The 27475-nt window shown below is 39.1% G+C and overlaps 1 long non-coding RNA gene across 1 annotated transcript in view; it reads right to left on the reverse strand.

Moving 5' to 3' along the window:
• The window catches only part of LOC148778815 (uncharacterized), a 668381-nt gene that overhangs the window by 562887 nt on the left and 78019 nt on the right, over window positions 1-27475 (reverse strand). Inside the window, exon 4 of the long non-coding RNA XR_016038095.1 lies at window positions 8477-8792. This is a non-coding gene — a long non-coding RNA (uncharacterized LOC148778815). The remainder of the gene's footprint in view (window positions 1-8476; window positions 8793-27475) is intronic.

Raw genomic sequence — 27475 nt, forward strand, 5'->3', positions numbered from 1 at the left:
ATCTTGTCCTAAATCATGGAGGAATTTTCTGATTTTTCTTCCTTTATTGGCTAGTCTTATTTTTTGTTAAGAAATCATTCTTTGGATTCTCAAGAGCCAAAAACAAGAAAAAAAAAAAAAAAACAGAACCAATACATCCTAGAATCTAGGCACTTAAGCAGTAAGAACTCAGACACTTGTGGTTTTTGATGCAAAGGCACTGACAGAGAGCCCAGGCTGCTACCCTTAAATTTCACATATACAGCCAAGATCAACGATCCACTTTGATGAATAAATGTTAAGATGATGTACTTTGACTCATACTGTATGCATTTAATATTCCCTTTGGCCTTACTTATAAGCGAGTTTCTTTTTTTTTCTAGGGTAAAGGTGTGGGAATTTCCCAACCACACTGTTCCACTTCATATCTTCTTCTTTCTCTTCTGATTTTATTTTCACTGCAGACCAGGGTAAAGGCAAATGTGCATTATTTGGTAGTCTCTGGGAACCCAGGGAAATGATTGGTTCTGATTAGCAAGTACTACTGCAAGATATGTATCTGTAACCACTAAGACTCTCACATTCAGAAGTTATAACCAGCAAAAGTCTAGGCCAAAAGCATCTACTCTCTTATAGCTGTTTTATTATTATTACTTGAACAGGGCTATAAGTGTTCTGGCATAAAATACTGCATGACTCACCTTTTGAGAAGTGGCGGGGAGGGGAGATGTAGTCATATACATATGATTATGTATTTGTATTTGCTTGGATATGTATAAAAATATCAGAAAGATATAGAAGAAACTAGTAAATTGTTATCTGTAAAGAAAGAAAAACGTAAGTGGCTGTCTTCCAATGATCAGTTGCTGATTGTGCCTGACCTCTTTCTTTATTTCTTCAATAATAAATTTAACGTCATGCACTTCAAAAGAGAAGAATGAACTGCCCAAAAAGGCCCTGAAAATGTACTCAAACCCTGGTGGCTCAGATAGTAAAGAATCTGCAGGAGACCTGGGTGCGACTAATACTTTTGTCTCCCTAACAGCATTGCTATTCATTTCATTCTCTGTGTGTTCTCAGTCGTATCTGACTCTTTGCGACCCTATGGACTGTAGCCCGGCAGGCTTCTCTGTCCACAGAATTCTCCAGGCAAGAATACTGGAGTCAACTGCCATTTTCTTCTCCAGGGGATCTTCCTGACCCAGGGATCGAAACTGAGACTCTTGCATCTCCTGCATCAGCAAGCAGATCCTTTAACGTTGCGCCATGTCCTTTCATTAATGCCATGAAAATTCTAACATGATACTGAACGAGAAAAATATTTTAAATTTTATCACACTGCCAGCTGAGAGACTTCAGTGTACATTGTTAATTCACTGACACCAGGCCAAGTAAACGTGGTGTTTCAAAACTGGGAAAGTTGGCGCTCCTGAGAGAAGTCTGCAGTCTCAGTTTTCTGAGTCCTGTTCACATAGCTCATTTGTTAAATCAGATTCCTCCCAGAACTCCTCTCTCACCATAGTTTATGTTTAATTCCACTCTGGTTTGTGTCTTTGTGAGAGGATATTGGTGACCAAGCCGCAGCAGGGCCGAGCTGGTTAAAACACAAATCAAACCAGGAACTCCTGCCCTATCGCTGGCTGGGGGTGTAACAGTTAACTGAGAGCCAGAGCTCTTTGGAGACCCTCTGGACTGAAGGGTGAGAGGCAAGGTTTGAGCAGAATAGTGTTGAAGCTCTGTCCCGCAGCTAGAGAGGAAGGCTGAGCTATTTTCTGGGGGATTTTAATTCGGTGTACAGCCAATCAGAAAAAAATCGATGGATTTGTGTCCAATGATAATCATTCCTCCTAGTTACAGACAGATTTACAGTTTACACAGCATTTCCTAGACATTCTCTCTCACCACGGTTCAACATCAGCTCTGTGCAGTCAATAGGGCTGTTACTTTCAACGGTGTTTTAGAGATGAGAGTTCCGAGGCTGGAGCGATGAAATAATTTGTCTCTCGGAACCAGATCTGATTGGTGGGTGGTGAGCCGGGACTCACTCTTGGGTTTTCTGAGGATACTTTCCACTGTGCTGGCTGCCTCAGGTCCTCAAGTCCAGTCACTCGGTTAAGGAATCCGCCCACGTAGCCAACTTTCCGTTTGATTAACGTGAGAGTCCTGTTCATCTAACACTGAACTTGTATCAGGCTCTCTACCTTGTACTGAAACACAAAAGACAAATTCCCATCGTTAAATAAGTTGGAACAATTATGAAATTGTATGTGTCTTTCCTCCTTCCACCCGTGTCCCCTTTTCATTTTCTTTTTCATTGCTTTTGTCACTCAGGCTGTATTAGAAATCAGAGGAAGGCTGAAACCAGGAATACGGTGACTGAGGAGAGAAGTGTAGAAGCCAGCCCTTTGTTTCTAGGCTTTTGGGTGGAAATTTTGACAACGGAGGCGGTTGTGTCACTGAGCTCTATGCAGAGTCATTTTATTTTCCTGAAAACATTTGTCCTTGCTACAAGTGGATTAGAGGTTAGAATGCAGGATTGGCAGGCAGGATTTGTGGTTTCTATTATTAGGCTCGCCACAGTTTTATCACACCAGGGTGAGCCCTAAGCAGAGTGGTTTACTGGAGAGAGAACTTGACTGGAAGACGGCATCTGCCCTCCTGTGAATGAGAGAGGCTGCGCGCCACAGCTGAGAGGCAGCCCAGGGTAAGGGTGCAGGGGACACCGAGCGCCCTGAGCCACTGACGGCAAGGCTTGATCAGAGAAATGTATAATTCACCTCGGTACAGGGCGAGCTGTGTGCAGAAGAATCCTACTAGGCCTCCCTCCACGACTTCCTACAGAAGGAACAGAAAGCACTCTTTTGTGAAGGAGGCCTGCTCAAGGAAGGGGAAGGACTCTGAGTATTACTTTCCCAACATGATTTCTGTGCACAAACCTACAGGTTTCCACCCCATGAGTGTGTGTGTGTATCAGGCAAAAAGAACACTAATGCTGTTTGGAGAAGCAGGGCTGGGGTGCTGGTGAAATGTTTTTGGATGATTGTCGGGGTTTCCTTGACTTCAGATATCTTAATACAGGCTGAGGTGTGGAAGGGGAGAAAAAGAAGCTTGCATACACTCAATTCTGAGTGAGATCTCTAACAGCCTTCTGAGCTTAATGATGAACTGAACCAAACATGTTCAAAACACACTACGTCAGCCCTCTGTGGCTTCCAGACCACAGGGTCCTAAGACCTCTGCACACTGCTGAGAGCACCCGTGGATACATCTCTGCTCAGCCCTAAGCCAAAAGCCCCTGAGCCCACTGCCTCCTTAGGCAAGAGAGACAGGTAACCCTGACCCCTGATTCTGAGTCTCAGCATCTATGGCGTCCTTTCCTGGCCCCAACTCATATTCATTCGATAACTGTGCTCTTGCTTTCTTCCCCATCGATGAAGCTCTGTGTGATTATTCTACCTGCTAACCCAGTCCCGCTGGGAATGCATGCAATGAATGCAAATGAATTCATTTATCCAGTCAAGAAATACACACACATGCACATTATGTAACAGATCCTGTGCTAAGCTTGAGGATAGAGTAGCAATGGCAAAACAAGACAAAAATGCATAGTATTTGCCTACATGGAGGCAGGAACAAAAAATAAAATAAGATCACACAGATAGATACATAATTGTGAAACTGAAAGTGTTAGTTGTTCAGTCGTGTCCAACTCTGTGTGACCCTATGGCCTGTAGCCCTCCAGGCTCCTCTGTCCATGGGATTCTCCAGGCAAGACTACTGGAGTGGATTGACATGCCCTTCTCCCGGGGATCTTCCCAACCCAGGGAACCTGTGTATTCTGCATCTCCTACACTGGCAGGCAGATTCTTTACCACAGCCACCTGGGAAGCCCCTTTTTTCTTTGTATTATTAATAGTGACATCCTTTTTGACTGAAATTAGTATTTAGTGAGTGATAATCATGGGCTTCCCTGATGGCTCAGACAGTAAAGAATCTGCCTGCAATGCAGGGACCCAGATTCGATCCCTGGGTCAGGAAGATCCCCTGGAGAAGGAAAATAGCAACCCCCTCCAGTATTCTTGCCTGGGAAATGCCATGGATAGAGAAGCCTGTCAGGTTACAGTCCATGGAGTCACAATGAATTGGACACAACTGAGCAATTAACACACACTCAATCATGGGCCAAATACTTGGCTAGGATATGGAAATAAAATGATAAATAATATTGCCATGGTCCCAACTGTCAAAGAGCACAGGATCTCTCAGAGGAGCTATAATGAAGAATATACAGAAAATAGGTCACATTCGATCTCAGGCAGAAGGGGATTCCAACCCAGAAACAAGAACTAGAGAAAGACACAGCCTAGAAGAAGTCCTGTCTCTCTCGGTTGAGATTGTTGTCACCTAGTTACAATTTTTAGTGGTCATTGCATGACATGAGGTAGATGGGACATAACTTACTCAAACATTCTTTCATTGTAAAAAAAATTTCATTGCCCCTCTCTTTCCTCTCAATTGTAAATAGTAACATTATTAACCATTGCCAGCAAATTATCTGTCACTATAGTAGACCTCATTTTTACCTACCAAATGAGCTGGTCTCATGCTGATGCGGTTTATCTAGGAGGAGAGCTCTCTGATCTCTAAAGTAATATGAAATGCAACCTTCTATAGGTGATTTCACTTTGCACAAAAAAACACACATCTCTGGACCACTTCTGACAAATAGCCTGACATACAGATATTTCTTCCTTTCAGTAATCAGAATATATACAAGGAGATGAATTCACCATAGATTTCATTTAATTAAAGCATAACTATGATAGCATATTTTCATATGATTTCATTAAAAAATCATGTAACTCATTCTAAGATCAAATATAAAGGATTATGGATTAGCCACATTTTTAAAAATATCTGTACCACTGTTCATTCAATAGAAATGTTTTGGGGGTATTATCTGTGGTTTGTATTATCTGTGCTTTTTCTCCACTGGGACATACAGTAATTGAAAGCTGAGTACAAACTTTATAACTGTTTTTGAATTGATCAAATCAATTGAGTTGCTTTGTAAAGCTTAATTAATGCTTCCTAAATGCTTTAAGATCTTATTAAAAGCACAGAATGAAAGTTTTATTCTAAATTTTGAAATATTAGACTTCTATGTTATATCTACAAAGAATATGAGATTTATTTTATGTCAAAATCTATGAAAGCAAAGTAGGAACAGAAAGAATTGAGAGGATGATCTTCTCCAAAATAAAACATAAGTGATGACATTTCCTCTCTGCTCCTTGTGCAATGTATTGCCTACAAAAGTCATTCCTATCTTCAAAGCTCCTGTAATTTATATCTTAGAATTCATAATGCCCAGAATCATTTTGTGCCATGCTTACTAAAAGATGACCTCCAACATTCAATGAGAAAAGTTTCCTGTGCAATTTACTCAAAGCCTGTAAGTCTAAAGGAAAAAAAAAATAAGGATAAAATACTCTTCCTGAATCCTTATGTGGGTTTCCACTGGGATAATAAATGAAATAAAGAGATTCTTTGTTAATATTCTCTTTAAACCAATGCAATGAATACAGCTCAATGATAAATTATGTTAGCTGAATTTGATCACCAATTATGAAGAAACCATTTAATTTTTTAAAATTATTTGAAAAATAGATCATTCTTCCACCTGGAATGGCTAAAAGTCATAATAATAACAATTCTCTTCATTCATTCTATTCAGGATAAAAACCTCTGTTGAAATGTTAGGCAACTATTTTGTTTTTGTTTTATTCTTCTTTTGTATTCAAGGCATTCAACAGAATAATTGTTCAAAGAAATGACAAGAACATAACCTTATATAAAAAAAAAATCTTGGCTCAGGGCCATTTTGCCATGTAGATGTGTATGTAGTAAGGGCTTTTAAAAAGTTAATTAAAAACTGAATTGCTAAAAGAGATCCAAAATCATGACAGTGAGTCAGGAAAATTAAATGGGACCATCTTCCAAGAGAGAAAATGACTAGTACCCAAAGGACCACAATTTCTCGCTGTTTGAAACCATCCCTCACCACCCTCTACCACCAGGATCTCCTCTCCAAGGCCCATCTCAAATGTCCCTTTTCCTGATTATTATTATTTTTTTTGGCAGGGGCATGTGGGGGAACCTATACAAAGTTAGTGACTCCGTTCTGAGTGTCAGGCCATGGGCTGAGGGCTAGAGACACCAAGACTAACAGGAAACACTCTCTGTTCTGCCCCAAAATGGGCGAGAATGCCATACATAGACAAATTACAGTCCAACAGAGCAAGTGTCTTTAAAGCAATGAGACCAAATGGGCTCGGGTAAAAGCAAGAACATATATTTAAGCTCTAGATATTTCTACAGTACTCTCTCCATATTTTCACTATACCAGTTTATTTGTATTCGGGGCAATCTCTGCGCTAAACTAGGAGTTCCTTCATTCACTCAAAAACACACATTTCAATTCCATTATGTCCTTGGCATTGTGCTGGGCAGACCAAACATTATTGTCTGAGTTCTGATTCAAATGTAACCCTTGCTGTCTTGAATGCAAAGTCAGCTCAAGCCCAACAAATATATAATAAGAGTCTGACAAATTTTGGTTGAACAAACAAACAAACTGAATGAACTCATATTGGCAAACAGGAAAAGCTTTGGAAAGCAGGATGGAAAAACAAGCATGTTTGATTTAACCAGGCGCCACTCAGGAAGTTGAAGTTGATGCCCACCTGGGTGCAGGGAACCTGCTGTTTTGTTTGTTCTTCTCAGTACTATACCTATAACTTACCCACCACTTGGGGAAACTTAGCTTTTTTAAGCTCCTGGATCTCAATAACAATTAAAGAAAATCAAAGCAAAGTGAAAGAATCATGAACGAGATTGTGGAGTTACCATAAGAACTTCTGTTCTCAGAGGTTTAGCATGGAAAAATGGGAATTTAAAAATGAATTTTAATAACTTTAGGAAGATGTTTATAGCAGCCTTAGTCCTAATAGTTGAAAACAAGAAATATCCCAAATATTCATCAACAGGGTGATGGACAAATTGTAATAACTTTACACCAAAAATAAAAAGAAATAGCCTTCTGATGCAATGTAATAATGCACATGAACTTCAAAAACATTATGTGAGTGAAAAATGCTAGACACCAAAAAAGCATTTGATTATTATTGATTATTATCACACTGATTGATTACATCGAAATGAAATTCAGCGAGTGATAGCTGAGTGATAGTTGCTCAGTCATGCCTGACTCTTTGCAACCCATGGACTGTAGCCTGTCAGACTCCTCTGTCCATGAGTTGGTTGCCATTTCCTTCTCCAAACGAAGTTCAAGAAAAGGCAAAAATAACCTACGGTGACAGAACAGTGGTCACCTGGAAAAGGAGAGGAGGAACTGACCAGGAAAGAGCCGAAGGGAACTTTCTGGAATGACAAAATGTTCTATGTCTTGTTTTGAGTGGTGATTACATGGGTTTATACAACTGCCCAAATTCACTGCACTAAGCCCTAAAGACTACTGTATCGTACATAAGTTATACCACAATAACGGGAAAAAAATCATATGAATACTGTGTATCTTCTAAATATGGATTCCTTTACAGAATTTTTATTTTAAATGTAATCTTAAGATCCTCAGCTTCATTTTGCAGAATTTTTAACATGTTTCTTAAAATCTGTGTTATTTTTATAAATTATACCACGCCGTGTGCACGAGTGAAATATTTAGTGCCGATCAGATATGGCACTAAACCAATGAATGATAGAGCCTTTTGCCACCTCAGACTCTATTCAGAAACCAGAGGCAGTTGGTTCGATATATTCCTCTTTTGGTGAATTAGTTCAGATGGCTCCTTTGTGAGCACTCATACAGATTTCAGGGGTCTCGACAGGACACCTGTTTTGAGTTCTTGCCATGGGAGGTGGTGAGGCTTTATGCCGACTCGTTCACACCCTTTCACCTGACCTCTCATCATCCAGCTCATGTATCTGTAAGGCAGATGTGCCGATGAGGGATTTAATCTGTGGTGACTGAAGCTGAAGCGCTCTCTCACTAAGAGTATTTGCCTGTATGGAAATGAGAACCCTGACCTTGGCCTCATTAGCACTCTCTTCTAAACAGCTAAGTGAATCAGCCACTGGCACATACCAATAATAAACTGAAAACACGTTGGCTGGAGAGTGATATTAAGGTGCACGCAAGGCCACTCTGCTCCCTTTAAGCCCTTGGTTATATGAAGAAAATTTTCAAGCTCTCTGATACCCAGAATCACAGTTCCAGCCTTACTGCTGCCCTACTTTCGCCTTCTGTGCCCCCAAAACAAATATATGCAGAGGAGGCAGGACTTTGAGTCCACACACAAGGGTTTATGCAAAATGTCACAGTATTTCATTTTGCTCCAAAATCAAAACAGACTTGAAGATAAGTCATCAGCTCACTGGGCCTTCTGGTATTGTGAGAAGGCCCCTGGGAACTTACCTAGGTGACATCTCTTGGATGAAGGCCCTTTGTCTTCAGTCCACACCAGTCACCACCCCTGTGCTCACTGTCCAAGCGCTGACACTCTCTTAAGTTCAGACAGCTCTGCTGACTCCTGCCCAGCTTGGGCTGAACACTTTGCCAGGGCTGAAAAGCCCAGCCTCTAAGATCCAGTCTCTCTGGGGGGGCCACACAGTCATTCCTCTCCAAGGTCTTCCTCAGGATACTTTGAGAGAGCTGCTACTTGAAGAACAAATCAAAGGCCACCAATTCTTTCAGTCTTAAAGAGTTCCTCCTTCTCTTTGCTTCTGTTCCCCTAGGATAGAGTTTAGGGAGTAGGAAAAGAAAAGAGAAAATAAAACAAAAATATATAAATTGACATTTTAATTATGCAAACATATGCACATAGCCTAACACTATCACTTATATCAACATATCAAGCTCTGGTTTTGATTTGAATCTCTATTACTGATCAGTTGTGAGTACTCAGATAAGCACCTAAAAATAGAAAGTCTCACTTTCCTCATCCACACAATGGGAATATACTTTAGCCCGACTGTTTTATGTACAAGTCTATTAAGAACACTTTCATTATGTATTTAGTCTGTATTCCATTATGATTTCATACATCTTTTATGTTATCCTCAAAAGATGTAACAGTGTTTTATAATGAGCAAAGAATGGAACAAAAGTTATATAATGTTGTCCTTTTCAAACAAGACCCAGTAATCAATCTTGATAAACTTTTAAAAATTTCTTCCATGTTTGTCCCCAACTACTACATCGCATACCACATATTCCCACATTGTACCAATTGTGAAGAACTTTATTCCAATTATTCTCCCATTACCTCTTAAGCTCAAATTCAAACTTCTGTATGATGGTCCTATAGTTGGGCAGCTGCTAATCTAACAAATGCTTTTTACTTGGCATCGATTTAAAAATGAAAGGGCTACCGGAGAACACCCTCATCATCTTGTCTTAGGGCTATGTCAAGTCTCTGGGTATAATCCTGTCTGCAGGGACCTTGACCCCAAAAGAGATCAAACTGGTTCACTGCATAGGGAACATCATGATGTTTGAAACAGATGATCGTTAGTAGCATGTGCTGCGTTAGATGCCTAAGACACACACTTACCGAAAGGGATAAGTATTAAATAACAACTCTTGAAAGCTAGGACTCAGCCACCTAGATGAGGCTTCTAGGAACCCAGTATTCTGGATCATATTCTCTTGGAATGAAAGAAAAGTTGTAACCAAGAATAATTTTGACCGTATGATGGTCCTCTGCATTTTGGAAGCAATGTATGACACCTCTGACTGTGCTGCTCTGAACAAACCAGTTAATGTAGCCAGAACTGGATGGTGACCAGGTAAAAGAAGGCTCTGCGACTAGTCCAGGAGGTAGGCCATAGACTCACCCCACACAAGCTATACTGCTTCACAGGCCTTATGAGCCAGCAGATCCAGTAGCATCGGATGCTTCCTTGGTAAACTGGGATCCTGTACGGAACTCATGCAAACCCGCAAAGGATAACCAAGGCACACACCCTGAGAGTTTGAAGTACAGAGGGATTCTCTTTCCAGATAACTGTTCTTTGGCGAAAGTGCTCCTGCCTCGCTACTGGATCTTACAGAGAATGAACCCCTTGCCCTGTGAACTGCCTATAACTGACTGGGTGTTATCTGATCCATTAGGTTACAAAATTAAGCATGTACAGCAACACTTCATCACCCAGTGGAAATGGTATGTGTAAAATTAGGCTGAAACACAACCCAAAGCAACAATAATGTCAGAAGTGCTGATGACTCAGGCTTTGATGGCACATTCTTCTGCTGCACTGCCATCTTTCCTTCAACTAACACTAGGTTTTCATGGAGCTCTGCCTGTGAACAAATGACTAAGGAAGGATCTGGTTTACAGATGTTTTTTCTCAATATACTGGCAAAGGAGAAATAGAACACTATAGCTCAGGAGTGTGCTTAAAAAAACAAAACAAACAAAAACACTGAAGAAGGGAAATCCTCTCAGTGAGAAAATCTTGAAGTAATGTATCACAGTGCCTGCTTTGACTGGACTGAGAGATGGCCCAAGATACAGACAGACCTACACTGCTTCAGGGATAACAACTAATGGTTAGGCTGGATCATGGCAGGTTTGGAAAGAAAAGATGGAAAGACAGCAAAGCAGTACGTTGACAGACCTCTTATCCTGGCACAGAGCATGAGGATATTCACACGAATGTTTTAAGTGTTGTGAGACTGCTCACAGAAGCACATGCTTTAGTTGAAGCTCTCAATAAGTAAAGTCTTCCCTAGTGGCTCAGACATGAAGAGTCTGCCTGCAGTCCGAGAGACCCATGTTCGATTCCTGGGTCAGGAAAGTCCTCTGGAGAAGGGAATGGCAACCCACTCCAGTATTCTTGCCTGGAAAATCCCATGGATGGAGGAGCCTGGCAGGCCCCAATCCATGGGGTCGCAAAGAGTCAGACATGACTGAGCAACTAACACACACACACACTCAATAATCAGGTAGAAAAGAAAACCTATCCAATGGATGCCTGTCAGTTTCTTTCTCCAAATACCCAGGGTACTTAGTCAATAGGTCTGTGTACACAAGACATGAATGGCATCAGGAATGGATGTTGCATACGGGCCCAACAACAGGGAGTTCCCATCCCCAATCATGACCAGGTTACCAGCAATCTGGTGAGCACTCTAAGTGCTCAAACTGACAACAGCAGAAGCGATCCTGGTTCCCGTTGTAGTGCTGTGCGGTGGGGAAGGGCGATTCAGCCACCAGCTATGCTGCACCCCTTCCATAGGGAGGGGCTATAAGTCTTCACTGGGATAGGCACTTATTCTGGACACTGATTTGTTTTCTCTGCTTGCAAGACTTCTGTGAACACAGGATCCACGGGCTTATGCGCTGCTTTATTCTCTTTCTTGGCATCCACATAAATTGCTTCAGATTTAAACAACTCACTTCGCAGCCAAAAAAATTGCAGCAATGAATGGGTTCGTGCCCATGGAACTTATTGGTATTGCCACTCATCCCTTGAAGCAGGTGGCCTGAGAAGAAGGTGGCCTGGCCTCCAAAAGATTCATTTATGGGTCTAATTGAGAGATCACCTTGTGAGGTATGCACAGTCCTACAGGATGCAGTGTATGGCTTAAACCAGTGACCAGTAGGGACTTCCCTGGTAGTCCAGTGGTTGAAAATTCACTTGGCAATGCAGGGGACGTGGGTTCGACCACTGGTTGGGGAAGTAAGATTCTATATGCCACAGAGCAGCTAAGCCTGTGAGACCACATGCCCCGGAACCTGTATGCCACAACTGAGACCTGACACAGCCAAATAAATAAAACCCTAAACAATGGTTAAAATGGCAAACCGGTAACCAATAAATGGTGCTTTTTTCTTCCAGAGTCAGAATCCGTGGATCTGGAATAAAGAGAAGAAAATAACAGTAATTCCTCTGTTACCCTTAATAATCCACTTACTGAATTTTTGCTTCCTACTCTCACAACTTTATGTAATGTGCTCTTGTTAAAGAGTTCAGTTCCTACAGGAAGACTGACAGTGTTTCTATTGAATTGGAAACTGAGACTGCCATCTGGCAACCCGGGTTCCTCATATCACTGAACCAAAGGAAGGGGTTACTATATTTGGTTGGGGTGATTGATTCTGTTGATCTGTACTGGTTGCTACACAGTGCTGGCAGGAGACTGAGAGGACTCTCCAAGGCATCTCTTGGTCATTTATCATGTGCAAAACAGACAGGACTGAAAAATAATTTAGACCCAAGAATAAAGGTTTGGGTCACCTCACCAGGTAAAAAACACAGACCGGCTGGTTAAAGGCAAAGGAACTATAGAATGGGTGGTAGGAAAGAGAATTTATAAATATCATTTGAGGATTTGTGAACAGTTCCAGAAATAAAGTAGTAGATATGAAATGTTTCTTCCTCACTTGTTTCCATTCGTTTTCTTCATCCTAATTCCCTATTATTTTATGCAAATAGTGTTAGTGACAATTAAATTTATAATAGTCTTTAATGAAAAAAAAGCAAAAAGGTAATTAAAATCACCGAAGATAGGTATGAAGAGCATCAGAGATTTGTGACTCCATTTTCAGGGTCAGGAGATGAAATTTTATTTTTATAAAAGAAGTTATAACTCGCTAGACAGAAGTCTGGTACTGTTCTTATTGTCCAGTAGAAGTTTTAAAATGAGTAGAAGAGAGGGTGTGGAGAACTGGTAGCCAAGGCAGGTATATCTGTGATCATTTATTCATGTATTGTCTCTCAACTTTCTACACAGTGCCTCATGACTCTGGCGCTGGGGATGTGAGGGCCATACTTCTAAGATTCTCTTGCCAGTGTTCCAGTTAGATTCCGCCAGAGACAGGCACTGTGGGGGGAGACTGAAAGGGAGGAGAAGAGATTTCTCCTGCTTCCAACAGTTTCAGCATCTTTCCAGCACAAACAGGCAGCAAAGACTCCGGTACTAGTCTTTTGGCACCATGCGGAACCCCCCCTTGGGGCCTGGACACAGCCACGCAACTCTCAGAAGTCCCAGCTGCCCCAGCACCAGCTGCGAGGCATGCCGCCCTCTCATCTCAGCACATCTAAGCTGTGTCCTCTCCCACACACTCCCATGGAGGCAGCAGCCTCTCCCCTCTGCTCGCCACTTCTGCTGTTCCCACCTTTGTCTTTTTTGTCCTAGCCATGGTAGCTACTTCTGGTTTACTGATCTCTGGGTTAGCTTACCATCCTTTTCCTTTCTTTCAGGCTATTAATCCCTTGTATTGAATACCCTCTGTTTGAAATACCTACTGTGGTTTCTTTTTCCTTACTAGACCATGACAGACGCCAGCATATAAATTAAAAGTTGATAATAAAAATCTTTGAAAGGTAAGCTAAAATGAAAATATTTAATATTTGAAGACATTTTATTATTCAGAATTTTAAAGAATTAAACTTCCTCCAGAATTTGACATCTTTCTATCCCTAGATAGTGTGAAACCTCAATTTCCCTTGGGGGTCACGTAACTGTATGTCAGTCTACCAAGCAGCAATTTACCCAGCTTCTCATCTTCCTCCTCAAACACAGAAACAGGATACATATCCCCTCCTAGAGTGCTGAGAGCAGAGACTAAAAGCACTGTTTATATGTGAGTGTCAGGAAGTCAAAACAATGACTTTTTCCAAAAACTGCAGTCTCAGCATGTGCCCATTACAGAGAATGCTTTCCTCTTCTCAGATCATGTGCTATAAAAACACAGTGAGCCACTTCCTGTCTTTTGGTGGAGGGGTCATGTAGGTCAACCTTTAGACTGAAGTGTGAACTTCCTGGTTCTGTCAAATATCATGATGAGAAGGGCAATTTGGGCAGACAGACGTGTGGCAACATTATTTTGAAAAAATTTTTAGAACACTGGGCTTCCTTGGAAATGTGACATTTACAAGCATCCTAAATGTTCTGTACAATTGAGGTATTTTCAAAATAGAACAGTGAGCATACCAATAATGTGTTCTTCTTTTGTTTGCCATTTTATTTCTGTGACCTACCCCCAAGTAACACTTGTACATGACACATGACAGAGTTTCCATCTGGAGGCTTCAGTGAAAGGTGAGGTGAAAGGGAGCTCCCACCACCATGGATACCGCAATTCTTATTGTGGATAAACACACAATGGAAAACTTTTTAGAAATACACTTTTTTTCCCCATTGCTTATTATGTTCATCCCACAGAGATGGAGATGGCAACTTTCCATTACATTGGGAGACAGGGACTTGAGTTTAGTGTCATCCTTGCTTCTGCAGATGGGGAACTAGCAAAATAATAAGATGGGCAAGATCAAGATAATACGGTTATTCACAGTGCCATCACAGGCCTCCTCCGAATGTATTTCCAACAGGCTCTTATTCTGAAGGGTGCTCTAACCCTTCTCTAACTTCAGTCAAGTTACTAGTCACACAGCTTTAGTAACTGTCAGGCTACAGGAAAAAGACGAGAGAGAAAAAAAATCCAGTGAACACGTGAAAGTGAAGTCGCTCAGTCGTGTCCGACTCTTTGCAACCCCATGGACTGTAGCACACCAGGCTCCTCCATCCATGGAATTTTATAAGCAAGAGTACTGGAGTGGGTTGCCATTTCCTTCTCCAAGGGATCTTCCCGACCTGGGAATCGAACTCGGATCTCCCGCATTGCGGTCAGACACTTTACCATCTGAGCCAGCAGGGAATCACAGTGAACATACTGATGTACAAAAAAATGGACAATAGCAGCACTCTGAATGTGAACTGTTGCTCATTATAACAGTCTTTTGGGCCACTGCTCTACACGTGAGGTAGAAGAGGAAAAGTTTTTTTGCATGAGGACAGAGTACAGGAATACTGAGAAAGGATACTGCTTTCCTAGATGGTTAATCTTTCTAGAGGCACTTTATCTAGATTTCCTTCTTGCTCCAAACAAGAGGAACAGATTAAGTTGCCCCACTGAAAGTAGAGATTTGAGGTTTGGGAGGTGCAGAAAAATCATTAGAACCCAAAAGAAATATCACCTTCCCCAGAGAGAATTAGTTTCTCCTTCTCCATACTTCCACATTCATATCTTGTAATATGTTGTAATTATTTGCTTAAATCTGTCTCTTTGCTGGAAAGCAGGAAACACATCTATTCAACTTGGTATATGCTCAGCATAAACCAGTGCTTGGTACAAGAAGGTTCAGTGAATGTTGATCAAATAATGACTGAACAAAGGAGGCATGATTGGAAACTATGTCTTAAATTAACCTCAGTAATGAACCTGCCTGGATATCAGAATGAAATTACTGCCTGAGGTTGGTCCAGAACATTGTTAAAGCACATTACCTAAAGTTTCAGTATTTTAGCAATAAGGAATGATAAAGAAGTTGTGCTGTGCTGAGTCGCTCAGTTGTGTCCAACTCTGCAACCCCATGGACTGTAGCCTGCCAAGCTCCTCTGTCTATGGGAATTCTCCAGACAAGAATACTGGAGTGGGTTGCCATACCCTCCTCCAGGGGATCTTCCCAACCCAGGGATCAAACCCAGATCTTCTACATTGCAGGCAGATTCTTTACCATCTGAGTCACCAGGGAAACCTGATAAAGAAGCTGGAGGGGTACTTTCCTGATGGTCCAGTGGTAGGGACTTCTCTCTTCCACTGCAAGGGCACAGGTTCAATCCCTGATTGGGGAACTAAGATCCCACATGCTACACGGCTTGGCCAAAACAATAAATAAATAAATAGAGAATGTTTAAAAAAGAAGCAACCAGAGGCCCCAGATCAAGATCACAATGAAGGAAGGGGAATGTAGGAATGTACAGCAAAGCTCTCCCTACTGACTGGATGTGTCCTGTAGCCCCAAAGACCTTACCTCTGAGAGTCATCTTTCAACTCCCTTCCTTTAAACCTCAGGATGTCAACTGCTAAAACCACCCCAAGTACACGATCATATGCGTGCGCACATGTGTATGCAAAACATAATATCTTTCCTCTCAAGAAGTCAGCCTTCTGGGCAATGAGAAATATTTCTTAAATTATAACCAGCAAAGGAAATAAAACCTCCAGGCAGTAAACAGTGAGGAAAAAAATAGTGAATAATTGAAGCCCTGAAACAACACCCATTCAAAAGGCTTGTTTGTTATCTAGAAAGAATGAAATAGATGACCAGCGCAAGTTTGATGCATGAAGCAGGGCACCCAAAGCTGGTGCTCTGGGACAACCTAGAGGGATAGGGTGTCCTATCCTGAGGTGGGAGGGGGGTTCAGGAAGCAGGGACACATGTATGTCTATGGCTGATTCACGTTGATGTATGGCAAAAACCATCACAATATTATAAAGTAATTATCTTCCAATTAAAATAAATCATTTTTTTAAAAAAGAATGAAATGCCGTTTTATATTCTGGATATGAGGAAGGCTATCCTAGTCAGACTGGAGGGGGCTCTTTTGCATGGTTCCCCCTACCTCAGAGTCTCTTAACACTAAATAGATCTGGAAATCAAGACCCCAGTGACTAGCAAGAGACTGAAGTTGCCTGAACATTGGAGAACACTCTAAATTATGTTCCCTTTTCTCAGGACAGGCATCTGATTTGGTTCTGATCATATTCGTGCCAGTTTCTCCCTCAGGCATTCGAGTTCTGTGCCTATCTCAGACAGGTGATTAGAGCCTTCTGAGATAGAAACCAGGTTGCCTGACATCAAAGCACTATTCTCTTTGGATTCTCTACTCTTTAATCCTGTTGCCTGTACCTGTCAAAGATAATGTACAGAAAGAAATCAAGAGAACTAGCTCACTTATGAACAGCAGATAAAAAAAAAACTAAATAAAATAGTGGCCAATCAAATCTAGCACTGGACAGAAAGGATCCACAAATGATGAGGACCCCTTAAACGGAGGAATCAGACTGCAATGCCAGAAACCACTGATCAATCATTAAAAATAGGAGAACCAAATTGCATGTGCCTCCTAATGTGGTATAAAATCAAGGTTACAGCTCACTCATGACATATTCTTGCTTAAAACTTGAACTTTCATCTAATCAGACCTCTAGGTCTAACTACCAGTTGTAGGAAATGCAGGGGAAAGGAGACTGTTTACAACCACAGGATGCAGTCAGCTGAATCTTGAATGCAGGAGATTCAAGAAATGACCCCATTTCTTCAACAAAGCATGAAACGTGCTCTTGTTGATTAAGAGACTCTTGCTGATTAAGAGACTTCTTAAACCAACAATTTAAAAAAGCCCAATATTGGTGGCAATTAGAGAAACAACTTGGATAAATTATTAGATGTCTCTAAGAAAATAGTATTAACTGGTACTTTTTGTTAGATATCCTAATGGCATTGTGCTTGCATTTTTTAAGTCCTTATCTGTTAGAAAGCCACACTATAGTATTAATGGCTAAAACAGAAAATGGTTCTAGAGTTTGCTTTAAAATGTTCCACCAAAAACGGAAGGAGAGAAGAGCTGAATCAAGAATGCTGATAATTATGGGATTTGGGTACAGATTATACGAGGATTCATTACCTTATTCCCTACATTTTGAAGTCCACTTGAAAATTTTCATAACTAAAATGAAAGAAAAATAAACATTACAAAATAAGGGAGTTTCCAGAAATGCAAAAATTATTTGAAATTTAAAATACTTCACCATGACAAAAAGTTAATGGAGAAAATCATTTAATTGACTTAATAGATGTTAAAAAGGTCTTTAAAAAGTTCAATATGATATCCTGACCTTAACAACAAAAACACTGGAATCACCAACAGAGGATTTGGTAAATGTATTAAAGTATCTCCACCTGATAAAATGCCATGCATTTCTTTAAAATGATGTTGGAAGAAAACAAGGACATGGAAACATGCTCGTGATGTAATAAGTAGAAGAAAAAAAACTATTCCCAGAAGAAATGAAAGGCATCATTTCATTTTACATTAACATATATACCAAAATGTGGAGAGTGGCTAAATGTGGGTTTGGATTTGCTATTGTTTGTGGTTTTCATTTTCTTTCTTGTAGTTGGCTATATTTTCCAAAGTGTCTACAGATAACACATACTGCTTTTTTAATAAGGGAAAAGCACACAGTGATATTTTAATTTTTTAGAAACTCTTGTGGTCATTTCTTCAGTTAAAATACACCTAAATTAACCTTCGGAGAAGGCAATAGCAAGCCACTCCAGTACTCTTGCCTAGAAAATCGCATGGACAGAGGAGCCTGGTCGGCTGCCATTTATGGGGTAGCACAGAGTCGGACACGACTGAAGTGACTTAGCAGCAGCAGCAGCAAATTAACCTTGGTCTTACTAACATTTTTCCATTTTGCTCAAAATGATATCTTAAGAGACTTATCAAATGCCTTGTTGGAATTAAAATTCAGTGTTTCCTGTGTAATAATTTTATTGAAATGAAAGTCAGAGGCCCTATTGAAAAATAGTGTTCATATTAAACATCTTGAACAAGCCTGAGATTATTAGTTTACATTGAATGTGTTTTAAATAATTCCTATTGTACAACTCTACATGCAAATGGCACAAAGTTTGAGGATATGCAAAAATGGATCAGTTTTTATACGGCGGGAGATACAGGAATTTATCTTTCCTGAAAAAATTCAGGAATTTTTTCTTTCTTATCACGATGTTACAAAGAACAAGAAACTATGTGTGTGTTTTAGAATGATTTGTATCCAAAGTGAATTAAATTGTTAAATTTTCAGTAAGAAGCTTCAGTTTTCTTCCTTTCTCCTAAAACATGCACGCATGAACGTGCACACACACACACACAATGTAGTATTTCATGAGATACTACTTTACTGCAACAGTAGGAGAGACAAACACCTGATTTTCTTAACCAAATAATAAATGAAATTAGGAAACAGAATTAAGCTTCATTATGAACTGTGTTGCTAAATATCTAATTGTTCTGGGTACCATGTACTGCTGGTTCTAAAGAACTAAAAAGACACAAGTGAAGTAAACTAAATCAAACATCACGCTCCAAATTGCTTGTTCTCCAGAATTCTGTCATGAAGCCTGACACTTCAGTTCCATTTGTAAATCAGGCTGAGCTTCTCTCTCTGAGTAGATCTGGTTTCTTTTCAGCCAAATTATTAAATCTGCATGGTAGATATAAACTTGCTTACAAGAAGGCATTCCCTAAGAAAAGTTAAAGCTTCAAGATTAACCTTTAAAAATTAGCTCCAGAGATATCCTGGATCTGAAGGAACACTATACAGACTACTGTCCCCATTCAAATAACTGACTTGCCCAATTAGCACCGAGACTATTGTGATTTCAGAGGGACTGTGGCCTAATGAAGGTCAGCTGGACTTCCTGCTAAATATAGTGCAATATTAGGTAGCATTAAGAGAATACATGTTAAGCCTTCTCACCACACACCCACACCCACACAAAGGTAACCATATGACACATGTGTTAATCAACTTGATTGTGGTAATCATTCCACAGTGCATACATATGTCAAATCATTGCATTGTAAACTTTAAATATATACAATTTTATTTGTCAGTTATACCTCAAGGAAGCTTGAAAAATGATTTAAAATAAAAGCAGATTTATAGTTGTTATTGATTTCCTCCCCCAAAATATGAGAAACGTAGAAACATTTTCATAAGCTGACCAAAAAAAAATTAGGTGGCACTGGACTATATTTAGTTTCTTTGTATCCCTAAAAATATAAAACTTATCTTTAAAATGCTGATTTTTCCAATTGACTGGGGTAGACTTGATAATGATATGATCAAGTGTGACTAGTGTGGCCTGACAGCTGTATGATATAATACTATGTCCTGAATTTTTCTCCTAACAATAGAAATACACTGATCTAAGTTCTCATACAATCTAAATTAAATGTATCTAATTTCTACATAAATTGTTGAACTGCTATTTTAGATGAATAGGTTTTACCCTATATTTTCTCATCCTTTTGACACAAGTTCCGAACCACTGACTGGAGAAATCTATAATACTGAAAGCAAAAATTTATAATACTGAAAGTTTCAACTTGAGCCAAGTCTTGAAATACCATGAGACTTATATTAATAATAGTATCGTTTATTCATTTAATTCCAGTGAATTCAAAAGCCACATGATATATCAAAGTACCTAACAAACTGTCATTTTTTTTCAGTATTCTTATAAAAATTTTTGATCTATGTTATATTGGCCTGCAAACAGGTGATTTTAGAAACTGGGAGAAAAGCAGATCATTTAGCCTACTCTTTTTACTTATTGTTACAAATTCTAAAGAAGAGTTGGAGATGCTAGTCTATATGATAGGATGTTACAAAATATTCTTTAGGGTTGAAGTTTTCGTTTCCTTCCTGTCTAATAGGGAAAAAGAAAACATGTACATGGGTGCAGGCACGCACACACACAACACACTGTAGTGAATAGAATCCATTGTTAATATAAATAAATCCTTTTAGACTGGAATGATTTTATCTGTTACCAAGTTGTTCACATTTAATTTCTATTCACAAAACTTAAAATAGTTCTCTTCTGTTGGGTGCTGGCCTTGTTGAGGATTTCTCCAGCATCTATAGTTTTAGCCATTCTCTCTCTTTCCTGAGCTTCAGATCCATATTTCTACCAGCCTCCTGCTCATCTCCATCCCGATGACCCACAGAAACTCTTTTCCCTCACTCTACATCCAACCCACTTCTTTCTTCCGGGCTCCTAAATTCAGAAGATGCAACTGCCATTCAATAATCATATGATTGTGAGGGCTGGATAATGTCTCTTACTGCTTAATTAGGTAACAAGTTCCAGAGAGCCTATGAAACATTTTTTAAATGTATATATTGTATTATATTACCAATGCCTTTGTCTTATTCAGGTCATCTTTTCCTCTCAAGAATAATATTTCAAAGAACTCTGAACAACGTGATATAACAATACAGTTGGTACAGTGTTTCTGAGCTTCACATCCGAAGATTTAATCAATTGCAGATTGAAAATATTCAAGAAAAAAAAAAGAAAACATTCAAGAAAAAAGTTCCAGAAAATTCAAAACTCAAAACTTGATTTTGCTGCCCACAGGTGACTATTTAAATAACATTTACATTTCACTAAGTATTACAAATAATCTACAGATGCTTTAAAATATATGGAAGGATGTACCATAAGAGACCTAAGAATCCACAAACTTTGGTATCCACAGGAAGTGGGGATGGGACTTGGAACCAATCCCACCCCCTCACTCCCTATTCCTTGGGATGACTATAAGTGAATTTATCCTGAAACAAACAAACATTTCTTCATATGAAACAATGGTTCACAAAACTCTGGTCATCAGGAACAAAAAACAGTGATCCTTGAAAGATGGGAAATAAATAAGACTGGCACTATAATTATATGATTGCCTTAGCTTTGTGCCTAGAAAAAATTTCCAGGCTTGGCACAGGGAGGGGAAACCAAGTGGAGCCTGTCTCCCTAAGTTGAGGAGACAGAATTGTGAGTGTCACACACACACACATAATCTAGCCTAACATCTAGAATTCACAAGGCAGATTTCCAGAGGGAAAAGAGCTGGACATCTGCAGAGCTGTAACTCTTGACGTACAGCTGAGTACTGATTACTGCATCAGGTGAGGACAAAATAAAAGCACTAAATGAAACTGAAAATATGAAAGGGAATAAAATAGGGTACTATTCCAGGTGGGCTGAAATAATTGCCTGTTTCCATTAGCCAAATTAAAAAGCCTCATAATTCATGCAGGTGTCAGTGAGAATACTCAAAAGGGGACTTTGCTCCAAGTAAGGGGGAAAACTAGTCCTAGATTAAACATTGCTTTGGTCCTGCTTAGCAAAGTTTTTCAAGCCAGCCACAAAAGTAGCTATTGTCTCAAAAGAATTTAGGCACAACATGAAGAAAGCTGAAGAATATAGGAATATTAAAATATTTAACATGGTAAAAATCACATGCTTTGAAGTTACAAAGCAAGAAAAGAAACAAAAACTTTGAACCATGAAGACTGGAAATATCAATCAATCAAAACTGACCAGCAAGTCATATAGATGATACATTTACTGGATAAGGGTATTACAATAGTTATTAACATTATAATTGTATTCTATGTGTTCAAGAAGCTATAGGAACAATTAAACATGCTACTTTGGCCACTTCATGCAACGAGTTGACTCACTGGAAAAGAGTCTGATGCTGGGAAGGATTGGGGGCGGGAGGAGAAGGGGACGACAGAGAATGAGATGGCTGGATGGCATCACCGACTCTGTGGACATGAGTTTGAGTGAACTCCGGGAGTTGGTGATGGACAGGGAGGCCTGGCGTGCTGTGATTCATGGGGTTGCAAAGAGTCGGTCATGACTGAGCGACTGAACTGACTGAACTGAACTGAACTAGAGACATGGAATATACAAAGACTCAAAATGAGTTTCTGGAGATGAAAATTACAGTATCTGAGATGAAAAACATACAAGATAGAAACAATGACAGATTAGACTTTGCAGAAGAAAACATTAGTGGAATTGAATGCATAACAATAGAAACTCTCCAAAATCAAACACAGTTATATAAAAAGTCTGAAAAATAAACAGACTTTCACTGAGCTGTGGAACAACTTTAACAGGACTAATATGCTAATCCCCAAAGGTGGGGCAGCAAAAAATAATGGTTAAAATCTTTCCAAATTTGATAAAAACTATTAACTCACAGATTCAGAAACTAAGGAAAAAAAACTCAAGTGCAAGATAAAACTACACCAAAGCACATTATAATCAAATTACTTAAGACCAGTGATTATTAGAAAATCAAAACAGAGACAAAATGCAGAATAAGTATATATTTTCATATATATGTGTGTATATATGAAAGATTTCTCATTGGAAACAACACATCTAAAAGATACTAGGTCATCATCTTTAAAGTACTGAAGAAAAAACTGTCAGCCTGGAATACTTTACCAGTGAAAGTATCTTTCAAAAATGAAGGCAAAATACAAAGTTTTTCAAACACAAAACAGTTTTATCAGCAGCAGACAGACATGCATTACAAGAAGTGTTTTTTAAAAAAGCATTTTAACAAGATGGGAAATGATACTTTATGGAAATATATGTCTACACAAAGGAATGAAGAGCATCAGAAGTGGAAAATACACTGGTAAATATGAAATTTTTTCATCATACTTTTTTTTAATCATAATTTTCCAAAATACTTTCATTTTGAAAGTATCATTAAAAGACAATTGATTGTTTAAAGCAAAAATAATAACCATGTATTGTGGGAGTACAATATATTGACACTTTAAATGTATGACATTTTAAAAAGTCTGGGAACAAAGAAAGGAAAGTATAGTGTAGGAAGGTTGGTACACTATATGCAAAGTAGAATTGTGTCACTTAAAGGTTCAGTTCAGTTCAGTTCAGTCGCTCAGTCGTGTCCGACTCTTAGCGACCCCATGAACCACAACACGAAAGGCCTCCCTGTCCATCACCAACTCCAGGAGTTCACTCAAACTCATGTCCATCGAGTCGGTGATGCCATCCAGCCACCTCATTCTCTGTCGTCCCCGTCTCCTCCTACCCCCAAAGGTAGACGGTGATAATTTAAAGACATATATTACAAGCCACAAAGAAACCACTTAAATACCATAACACAGAGATATGGCTAATAAGGTAGTAAAAAAGATGAAATTGTCATAAAATACTCAATTCAAAAACAACTAGCAAAAAAGTGAACCCAAAACAGATAACAATGGGTTTCAGGTTTTGATTTTTTTTCTCAGCAAAACCTCTTTTAAATACAGAGACTTATTGGTTAAGCTGAATATAATAAACAGAAAAGTAACAGTGCTCTGGTTAAAGTGGGGGTGGGAGAGCCTAGATTCCCCACTGCCATCCCCAGGTGGGTCATGAGGCGTGAGTGCTTCACAGCACCTTGTGTGACCCACTTCCACCCAGAATTCCTTCTGCCCAGACGGAGAACTGAGGAGAAAAAGTTTAAGTGACACACACCAAGCTGCTGACCTGTGACTGAACTCTAGATTTTTCGCTCACAATTAATTCTACCGAGCTGCTGAGAATAGAAAAATACGGGAAGCATACAAAAATGACCAGAAAAAAAGAGTGAAGAAAGTCAAAAAGGCATAGTGAGCATGTCTTGACAAACCTAACCACAAATCTATTTATTTTTTACCCAAGATGAAAGTAAATATTAGGTATTTGAGCTGATATTTCCATTAATATTCATTAGCATTTGTTTTCCTTAAATTGTATTAGCCATTTGGGGGTTTCTGATATATGAAGACAACCCAGGGGATGAACTTCGGATGTGCTGAATTTGAAATAAAAACAACTTATTAGTTTCAGTGAATTAAAAACACCACACCCTGCATATCCTGCCAAATAAGCTGAAGGCTGAAGAAATAGCTTATTCTTCTGAAAAGGCCTCTTTCTCCCTTTTTCCTTTTCATTTTAATAGTGGAAAGCTAGTAAAATAAAATCTGTGCTAATGGCCTTCATTACTGTAAACTGAAATCAAATACTCCATTTTCAATCTTTGTCTCAGATTTGAAATGATTATGCTGATATGTAGTAAAGAAAACAGACATATAAGGGATAATTCCCAAATAATGTGATTTTTTATTTCAATATAATGTGAGTCCTAAAAACAAACACAGCTAAAATATACAGCAGAACTTAGCTATAAATTTCAGTGTATGGTTTCCCTGAACTATAGCAGTAGGAATACTGTTTCTGGGGTAAACATTCAAGTGTTGAGAGGCCCATTCATTAACACAGGTTAAGACTTGCGACGGCAGCAGAGTCAAACCTGTGTACAGCGCAGCTGCCGTTCTTCAAGTATGACAGCATGCTTAGGTTCTGACCAGCTCCATCATTCCATCTCACGCCAGTACTTATAAATGTTTGGTCCCCTACTTGGTATCTTATTACTCCCTTTCTGTGGCTGCGACTGAGTTCCATATTTTATATTATAGGTTTTTTTGTTTGAGCAGCCTAAATGAGGGTTAAAGCAATATTATCAACTTTTCAAAATAAAATTTAAAGTTGTGATCACTATATAAATGGTTTCTTTTAAAACTCTTGAATCCAATCTTGCTTCTACCCAAAGCAAGGTTATTTTGAAAGCATGAATAGAGCGGAAGGCAAAATCAGTGATTTCAATGAGTTTATTTTACCTTCTAGCACGTGTAAGGATATGAAACCTAGTCCTGTGTATCAACTGCATTTTTTAAATATGCATTTTTGAACAGGAAATTTCTTAAAACTCAGTAATGTTGAAGTTGAATAAATTAAATTTTAGTTTTCAAAATTACAATCATAGGCAAATAAATTATTTGGCATATATGATTCAGGTTTAGCATTATTATAAATAAGGTTTATTACTCAGTCTGACTTGTGATCAAAGCTTTCACAGTTCTTCTTTGAATCAGTAGAGAATATATTTTTGTGCCTATATTTTGAAAACAATCTTATTCAAAATTAAAAATGACAGTGCAAATCTCTTAAAATCCAAAAGGAGCCATAAAAGTTTATTAATATAGGTCTAATACTATTAATTCTTTAAAGCAAGGATAGCTTGGACATTTTATCGCTATTCACAAAAAGAGAGAGCTACAAGAGAGACTTAGTTACCTGTCTTCAGTTGGGTAAATGTCTAAACCTATTACTTCTCAATGGAAATGAGAGATGGAATATGGAATAAGTTGAAAATATCCTTCAAACTATGCACATTCTCTCTCCCTATCAAGGAAAATGTAAACTGCCAAGCTTAACCTTTAGTCAACCCTCCCCACACCCCTTCCTAACTATCTTCAGGATAATCTCTACAGATAAAGACTCAATAATAATGATAATAAAATAATGACAAATTCTTATATTGGGCTTCCCTGGTGGCTCAGATGGTAAATAATCTGTCTGTAAAGCAGGAGACCTGGGTTCGATCCCAGGGTCAGGAAGATTCTCTGGATAAGGGAACGGCTACCCACACCTAGTATTCTTGCCTGAAGAATTACATGGACAGAGAGGAGCCTGGCAGGCTACAGTCCATGGGGTTGCAGAGTCAGACACAACTGAGCGACTAACACTTTCACTTTTTCTTATATTAAGTGTCACTTTGCTATTTACAAAGCCCTTTTGTCTTTTTTGAGCCTCAAGTAATTCTATGAAGCAGTCATGGTGATATTATCATTCCATTTTATAGGGTCAAAGAAATCAAGGGCTTTCCCCAGTTTCCACTGTATGTGCTAGAGCTAAGGGCTAGGATTTAAGGTTACCTGACACTCAGTTTGGTTCTTTCTTCTGTACAATACAGTCTCCTATGTCATACTAAGACGGTGTTCCCTGAATTTAATATTTTTTATTTAAAAGTTGCTCTGACTTACATGTAAGTCAATTACTTCATTTAGTTCCCTCTTATGTTATTCCAACTTCTGGGTTAAGACTTCTAAAAAAGATACAAAAGGAAACAAATGGAAGAATTTCCATCCCTCAACACATTACATTTTGGCAAATATATATTTAAAACCATTCCCAGGCACACGTTTACCAAGGACAACTGAGCAAAGAAAGGGGTGTGAGCTGATGCCATATATCAAAAATTCATGGCCAGAAAAACAGAAGATTCTGAAACAAGAGAGAGCTGTTCTAACTCAGCTATGGACCCAAAGATCAGACCCTCAAAGTCACATCAGCTTCATAAAATAAACAGAGGAAAAATGTACTCCATTAGGAACCCTTGGTCAGAGAGGAAGTCACATAGGAATCAAGTAAAGAAGACTCCCACACTGTAACGGAGGCAAGTGTGGACAGACTGAAAATAAATGTAATGGGAACCCTGAAAACATAATACAGAGGAGGAAGAAAGGAAGGAAGGAAGAAAGGACAGAAAAGATCTAGAAGGAAATCATTAACATCATTAACATTTGCTTCATGCTATAGTATAACATCATTTCCATAAGTGGCTCAGATGGTAAAGAATCTGCCTGTGATGCAGGAGACCCAGGTTTGATCCCTGGGTCAGGAAAATCCCTTGAAGAAAGAAATGGCAATCGACTCCAGTATTCTTGCCTAGAGAATTTCATAGACAGAGGAGCCTGGCGGGCTAGTAGCCCACACAGTCGAAAAGAGTCGGACACAATTGAGCAACCACACTTCCACTTTCTTGCATAGCATAACTTAAGAAGAATAAGCCTTCAATAAAGTATGAGCTCAAAGATAAGACGATTATAGCACAAATGTAAAAAGAAGATTCAGCTGAAATAATACTATCACAGAACTAATTGATAAACCAGAGACAACAAGGAGGAATAGATACCACTGAATATGAAATTTTAAGACAAAATAAAAATTCAATTAAAACAGCATTAATAAATATAGAGAAAATAAAAGATTAAAACCCCAAATAATAGTAATTGATGTCTCTATGTTATAGGAACTATCAACACAAATGAAGCAGAAGCTG

The sequence above is a fragment of the Moschus berezovskii genome, chromosome 1 (assembly GCF_049115385.1).
Source record: "Moschus berezovskii isolate FMDL1 chromosome 1, NW_MosBer_1.0, whole genome shotgun sequence".
Lineage (NCBI taxonomy): Eukaryota > Metazoa > Chordata > Mammalia > Artiodactyla > Moschidae > Moschus > Moschus berezovskii.